At 40.0% G+C, this 8,249-nt stretch overlaps 1 long non-coding RNA gene across 1 annotated transcript; it reads right to left on the minus strand.

Annotated features, from left to right (window-relative positions):
• Window positions 1–1,119: 1,119 nt before the first annotated feature.
• On the minus strand, window positions 1,120–8,232 carry LOC109279505. Its single transcript, XR_002086210.1, has 3 exons — window positions 5,771–8,232; window positions 4,696–4,922; window positions 1,120–2,567 (listed from the first exon to the last, which is right to left on the minus strand). It is a non-coding gene; the product is annotated as an uncharacterized LOC109279505 (long non-coding RNA).
• Between the last annotated feature and the right edge of the window lie 17 nt (window positions 8,233–8,249).

Raw genomic sequence — 8,249 nt, forward strand, 5'->3', positions numbered from 1 at the left:
GAATATCCCTTTGGGCAGTTGGGGTCAGCTGTCCTGGCTGTGCCCCCTCCCAGCTTCTTGTGCACCTCCAGCCTTCTCAGTCGGTAGAGCATGGGAAGCTGAAAAGTCCTTGACTAGTGTAAGCACTGCTTAGCAACAACTAAAACATCAGTGTGTTATCAACATTGTTCTCACCCTAAATCCAAAACACAGCACTGTACCAGCTACTAAGAAGGAAATTAACTCTATCCCTGCCGAAACCAGGACAAAGAGCCATACTATTTTTTGACATGAGTCCTCACCTAGTCATTATCTAGAAAACTGCAGTTTGTGTGTCCAAGTATTGGAAAATGTCGTGAGAGCAGTAGATGTGTTAATAATGTCGAGGAACGAGTTTACAAAGGAAGGCTCCAAATGTCCTGAAGGGGAAAAAAAAAAGAAGTGCCAAGTTCTTTGAAACCCAGCTGTAACTCTGTCAGTGAGGCTGGTCCTGGCTTTCTATGATCCTGCCTCCACCAAAATAAGACATTCAAGCCCACCAGACATTTGTATCCCCCATACTGAAGTGCACTGAGCTGGCCAGGAGCACAGGCATTTGGTAAAGAATTTGTCAATACTTAGTGCATGTTAACCGCTAATTTTATAATTAAATTGTTTATCAAATCTTAGATCATGGTGGGGGTTTTGTTAGTTAAGACTGGAGCAGGGAAGTAAGGCCCCTAGAAATAAACAACCATAGGAATCTACTGATGATCATGCTGCCAAAGGGAAATAAGGCCTCAGACTGGCTGAACAAGTTTCACATGAGCTTTTTACACGTCCTACCTAATGATCCATTCAGTAGCGCCAGGGCTTGGCTCTCAGCTGGAAGAGCGAGTGTTCAGACCTGAAATTCCCTGCGCTCCAGCCAGCGGTCAGCCAAGAGCACATCCACGCACCGGCGCGAGGAGGCGGACAAGCTCATCCACCGTGCCCTGGGAGCAGGCTCCAGAAAGGGACTCCCATTTGTGAAATACTGAATACAACTTCTAGAAATGCTCCCAAAATGTCAGTAATAACTACGAAATTGCCGCAGGTATGCATCCTTAGATATGGACATACCTGCTTGCGCATGACCCAGGACAGAGATACACACTGTGGTATGTATCTGCTTTATTGGGAATACGTATTCACATGTGGAGGTGAGCTGTATAGTCATTTTATTACGAAGGAAAGCATTTGGCTCTTTACGATTGGATTTCTTTGGATGTCTTCCAAATTCTGAGAGAAGTATGCTCATTCTGTTTATCTGTTTTGACCCAACCTGAGTAACAAAATTTCTTTCAGACTGCTGCTTATAAACGCAGCCACACATGCAGCCATACAAATATTTATATCAAGAGCAAAGTCCTTTGAATGAAATAGGAAGAGGTCTATAATCTTAATAACGCAGCAAAGATCAGCGCAACATATAAGGTAAATCAAGGTCTCTACACCAAAGAGCTCTTCATCAAGATCTCTTCCATAAGAAATCTCTAATCCTTACGGTTTATAGAAAGAACTGCCTGTAAAATAACTGAGTGGTCACACTTCAGTTATCTTTGCGAACAGTTGTGCTGGAGGCTCTCAGAAGTACATGGCCATACTGAATCTTTTCTAGGCTGGTCTGAGTTAGCTACAAATTAAGTTGGTCACGCCGGCACTGTAGCCGTGGCAGTGTGAGAAAAGAATACCTAACTAGTGTGCTGGCCTCCATGTGACTTATGTGAGTATAGTGAGTATATCTATTTTTATAGATGTTTTCTGTATTTTATAGATATTACTGCAGTGCTGGCTATGTAGACAGAGGCCACCCCTAATGCAAAGGACCTAACATCTATTCAGTAGATGGAAACTCTCCTGTAGTAATAGTATCGCTCAGCAGCCCCAGGGCTGCAATCTGGAACGATTATCTTAAAGAAGGATTCACCAGAGCCTGGGGAAAGCATCCAGCGTCTTCTCTCTGCTGCAGCAGCCAAAAAGAATTATTTTTACACAGGGGAACACCCTTTTCCTCTCTGGTGTTGCTTTGTGATTAGTAGATTGTCTGTAGGTTACTAGATCTCTGAAAATATTTCCATAATTTTCATACAAGCTGAAGAAGAGATAAAAAGGAAATGATTAAAAAGATGTAGGGAGGTTTTTGGCAAATAGATGAGAGAGCAGCAAAATAAACAGACTGCAGCACGACGCGTATTTCTGACGTTCTTGACAGGCATTTTTACGTTATGCATCCTGCAGTCAGAATGAGATACTCGGGAAAAGACTTCTCCTGAGGGTGCAGCTGAATCCACTCTCCACTGCAAGAGCTCTGGATCAAACAACACTGCCTAAACAATTCCTTTGCTTCTACACATCTATGCCTTTATTTCTAAACCAAAATTCCTATTAACGGACATGAAGATCGCCGTAAATTCTCATCAGAAGTGCAACATCGCTTAAGTGTCTTCATCCGCTGACCGTGACCTGAGGCTGTGCTAATTGTTAAGATGGTAGCAGGGGTGGTCAGCATGGGGTTTTTCAACGTAAACAACCGTCAAGTAAAATCTCCATCACAGTTTCTGTATTTCCTACGCTTGGCAGAAAAAAAAGGTATCATGAGTGGACTGCGTTACATACCATGCAGGGAAAATTCACAGGTGCTGCCTGAATAGATAGTAATTCCATTACCTAATAAATAATATTTATTATGTAAGGGAATGACAGACAGATTCAGTTTAACGCGCAGAGTAAGGTTTATTTCCCAGGCCAGCCACATACTTCTTGTGTGAGCTGGAAAAGTTATTTAATCTGTCCTGACTCATGCTCAGTTGTGAGTATGAAGGGTATGGGAGCTGCTGATAAGATTTTGTGAATATCATGTATCTGTCTGTTACACTGCTAGCTCTAAGACAGCAATAAATTAATTCAAGCAATGGACAGCAGTTCTTTCTCAGAAAAGACGTTAACAGGTTCAGCTGATTCAATTACCAGTACTCAAAAGGGCAATGCAAAAAAAACCCCAAACAACCCAAACCACCGCTTTGAGAATCTGTTTGGACAAGATTCAAGCAGGAGAAATTGTAAAAACAGCTTTGCTGGCTGGTTTCACAGGAGTCATGGAAGCACCTAAGCCTCTGGTTGCGAGATTTGTGTGTAGGCCCTGAAGTGATCGTACTGTAACTCAATAGGGAATCATTGCTGAGTATCTAGTACATGTCATGGGTCTGACATTTTGGGCATTGCTACTTAACATTTTTGTCAGTGACCTTAAAGATAATGTGACATAATTACTGATAGTTTGCTAATGACACAGACAATGATTCACTGACAGACAGCAGCTGGGATTAACCCTTTAGTTGACTAAAGAAAATAAAATGTGTATTAACATGCAAGTATACAAACAAAATGTGTACAAATACATGCTCACACCTATGCAAACAGGAACACGGGCTAAATTCACAAGAAGGGGAATTCGTGCTGCAAAAGAAAGTATTTTTCAATTTGCTGGTAGATCTAACTTCCTCATACAGCCACGTCCTAAAGGAACAAGGGCTTCCCTTCTATTCCATAAAAAAACCCCAAACAGGTACTAGAGGGAAGTTATTACCTGATTTTAACCCGTTTGTGGCCACAACAGAAATACTCTCTTGCCCAATTTCTTGTGTCCATAATTTAAGAAAGAGCTTTTGAGGTGTTCACATGTATATAGGGCTTCTTTGTGCTTACACAGACCAATACAGTGCATAGGTTTTTATAAAGACCTACAGGAAGTATTTGGTAGTAATCCATCCATTCTTCTAATTTAAAATTTAACTTTGCCTGTTGATACCAGTATCTATGTTCAATCCACTATGAGGCAAAATTCTCTCCGTCAAGTCTTAACTCTGCAGTGGAAAAAAACACCAGAGACGCCTGCAAACACCTTTACGTGACTGCACAATTGATGATATTTTGTATCCTGAAGTTTGCTTAGTACTGTTACTATGCATAGATTCATATCAGTCACAAAAGTATACAGGAGTGTTAGTAAAGCGAACTCGGGAGGAAAAGCCATGATTCTTCCCATCGGCGTGAAACCAATTCATTGCCCCAGTGAAATCCGAGTTTTGCCCCTGTATAACGTGGCGACAGAACCCTCTTCTCATGTTCAGAGTCTGCATCTGCATACATCTGTCAGAATGGACTATAACTAGGAGTAAACACCTGAAATTAATCCAGCCGAGTGCCATCCCATGTTTAATTGAATCCAAAGGACTGATGCGCATCACTTGGAATGAGCATGAACACTGGTTCCAAGAGGTAATTTAAATAGGTCTCATGAGCATTTTTGTTGGTAATTAGGGCCATAAAGCTACAGGGAATGATTTCAATCACCCACTGCCCATCACAAAGTGACATATAATTTAATAACAAAGCAAACAACAACAACATAATTGCAGCACAATACAAAGTTTGCTTAACAGCTAACCAGCATTTTTAACTCGCTAGTCAAAAACATGCCCTCAGAGATGTCCACATACATCACTCCACCTTCTGACACAAAAGCGACTTGAATTGAAACTGAGGCATTTAAAACATACCAGAAGACAGGCAAGCACTTTCACTCAAGGTTAGGAATACATGCAATAGTACCTATTGCAATGAAATGCAACTGCAGTAAGTCACATTCACAATCAAATCAGTGTCACTTAAAAGGATCCTGGCTAGTTTAAATACCTTAACTGCTCTGATCTTCTGCATTTACAAAAGGCGTACATCAAAACAGTGAGAAAGATTATCTTGTGTTTAAGAGATGTGCATGTATAGTTCCTCATTCTGGTATTCAGCAGATCTGAGAGAGTTTTCAATTCTGCAGCCACTTGTATGATTCATTTCCAAACCCATGAGCAATCTTGCTGTATTTGGCTGGCAATGCTGAGCAGACTGAGTGTCAAAGCTGGTAGCTGAAAAGATACGTATGATAAATGTAAATGATAAAAAGTGAAGCATGCAAATAGAACAAATTTTAAACTAAGTCACTGAGATTTAAGTTTCAAACACCGAAGAGCCTTCAGAGAAGATACACAGGAGACTGCACTTGATCTGAAAAAAAAACCCCAACCCTTTCAATTAGTAGAAATGTTGCTTATTAAAGTAATTTTATACCAAATTTCCTAAGATCCTGACAGCAGGTCTCACCAAATTCACAAGTGCTCCATTTGGTTCAAAGTGTCACAACGCATAAACAGAAAATGTGATACTAAAAAGTTATAATTATCTCAATTTTAGTAGCAGACGAAGTTCCCCAGAATACATTGTTACAGTATTCTAAGATCACTTTTGCATTCCAGTACCGTGAGTTGGGTACTATTGCAATTGTATGTCCAATTTTGTCTGACATAGTTAAAGAAGGGTGCTGTTAATCTGCAGAGAGGACAGTGGATGACTGAAAGCTAAACACCGGGCTTCGTAATAGACAACTGAAAAGCTGCGGTAAAATTTTTCTTCATGCATCTCAGCAGATTGATAAATCTAAGATTCTATAATGTAATAAGAAGAGAAAATTATTTTAAGAATCAAGAATGTTAATATTTTTTGCTTATGAGAGAAGTAGCATATGGTCCTTTTTTTCCTGATCCACAAAACAGAGCACGGAGCAAACTGAGATTAGTGAAAAGGGTGCAACGTCAGCCAGAAACAGCTTTAAAAAAAATTTTGTATGTTACACTTAATAGAGGTGGCAGGGTTGCTATCAAGCTGTTACAAATACGGAAAGCCTGTAGCGTGCTCCCAGTTCTATGCCACTACACACCTGGAATAAGAAAAGACGGATAATCAGCAGGTACAAGCTAATATGATAAAAATAATTAACATAATGAAATAATCTGCTTTTTTTTCAAGAAACCATCATTTTACACAAACAATATAAATTACAACACAAACAATACATAAAACATTTGTTCCTAAGAGGTGTAATAGTAATATTCCGAAATATTTACTGCTACTGCTCTTAAATATTTTTACAATTTCTTACACAATCCTTAACAAAAAAATCATACAGCAAGAAGTTGTCAGTTTTACTCAAATGCAGTAGTCAACTACTCCCTCAGTACTTTTACTTCAGAAGTTGGCCTTACTCTGTGAGGAAGGGTGGACAAATTTACTGCTATGGCTGTGATGAAAGAAAACATTATCTATCTTTCATATAAGTTAACTTATCAGGCATTCACAATGTAAGAGTAGCCCCCTGTCCAAACTGAATGTTTACAGTAGTCTTGTTTGGTTAAACAAAACAGTAAGATTTGCAGGAAATTAGTACGCACATACAATCTAATACATACTAATTTGCTTGTTTAAATGTGATTAATCTCAATTCTTCTTACTTGTCTCACCATTGTTAACAGGGAAATATGGCCATATGACAGTTTTCCTCATCTTCCTCATTTTGATTACAGGGATAATAATGACAGTGGGATGCTTTAACTCAAGATGTCACATTCAGACAAATTCTACCCAAAATACTTGCTCTCTTTTTGTAAGAAAGGCAGCGTTATAGAACAGTTTACTGGCCCTCATTCCACAAGAAATTTCAATCGTTTTAGTTTAGGCAGACAAGTAGACTCAGGGAATACCAATATGCCCACAGCTCACCATGTACAGTAAATGGGTGGAAACATCCAAACAACAAAAAGGAAGTAGATCATTAAAGCTTACCTAAGAAATACCTATGCATAGTCAATAATTAATTGACTCATTCTCCTAGCAAATCATCCATGTACGAAGGTATTTGGACTGGTCTGTGAATTGCCATCGGGACTGAAGCCCAGAATGGAAGCACTTAGACAGGAAAATCCTTAGGAAAATGCATATTGGTTAAGCATGTAAATCGTTCTACTGAAGACAACAGTCTTGTTTGTTTGGGTTTTTTAAGTAAGCATATAAAAATCAAAGCTTTTGAGAATACACAGACCAATGCATTTTGAAAGCGTAACAACATTACAGAATCATGGGTTTGATTTTACTGAACACACGGGTGAAATCCTAATTCCTTGTCTGAAGGCACATGAAGTTTGACCACCTAATTCAATTGTGCCAGTATTACAAGCAGTTTTAAAAACTCACATCCATTTATCCAGTTCTGTCAAGTTAACAGCCAGTAATTTGAAAATGATGTAAAAATAAAGATCTTACAATAATAAATTACTTAGAAAGTAATCATGCACTTTTTGCCTCATAAAGCACACCTAAAGATTTATGTCTACAGGTACAGTGTACAATGCTGTGCCAGTGGGAGCCTGTTTACTGTATGATTTGCAATGTATCTCACAGTAAATGAACCCCAACATACAAGTAGGGATGCTCAAATTTATGAGAAGTTCTTTTCCTTTTTTTATTGCAAGACACACACAAAAAAAAGATAAAAGAAATCTTACAACACTTTCTGAGTAAGACTGAAGACTTTCAGGAAAGTCTGAAGAAAAGCCATTATTTAAAATAAGATTATTTTAAATAGTAAGGCAGTAAAAATTTATTCTCCTTTCTGATTCTTCATAATTATGTTTTCAAGATTCCCAAGTTTAAAAACTACAGGCTGTAGAAACTCAAGAAGGTTTTCCAACTCCCTGGGTATATGGAAGGGCAACAGAACCACGCTGCGTTACAGGTAGGCAGCCACCGCAGCACAGGATTTACAGCAACCAGAATATGGTGAAATAATTATTGCAACAGAGACAAAAACCTTCGTGAAATGCTAACTGACGATGAATGGTGTCCTCCAGAAGGAAGCTCCCAGGCAGCGTTCAGGCTACCTGGGAGGGAAGCCTTTGCCGGGGCCGCAGTTACGCGGGGAGCGTTACTACAAGCAACAGATAGCGGTTGAAGATGCTCGCTCTTCGGTTGCCCGCTTTTGAAATGGGTTAAAAACAGCTCGTTGAAAAGCTTTTGGATTTCAGAGGGACACTGCTGAGCAGCTGCTGGTGACAAGAAAGGTACCCGAGACCCGACTGCCACCCTGTCCCCTCTTTTTGCCCTGCCTGTGTTTATCTTAAACTTCTCAACGAAGGATTCAGTCTGGCTTCTCCTGGAGAAAACCACGGAAAGCTGCGTACACCCCCACACACACCCACACGGGTCACGAAGGGCACAAACCTTCACTCCTGTAGGAGAAAGCAAAGAACGTCACGATTCACAAGGAAAACATAAGTCTGCCTCGCATTTTGTTTTTTTAAACCGCCTTCAGCGCCGACCTCCCCCGGAGAACCGGACTCGGCGAGGGGGGCTCCTCCCGCCGC

This window comes from Aptenodytes forsteri, unplaced genomic scaffold (genome assembly GCF_000699145.1).
Source record: "Aptenodytes forsteri isolate BGI_AS27 unplaced genomic scaffold, ASM69914v1 Scaffold4, whole genome shotgun sequence".
Classification (NCBI taxonomy): domain Eukaryota; kingdom Metazoa; phylum Chordata; class Aves; order Sphenisciformes; family Spheniscidae; genus Aptenodytes; species Aptenodytes forsteri.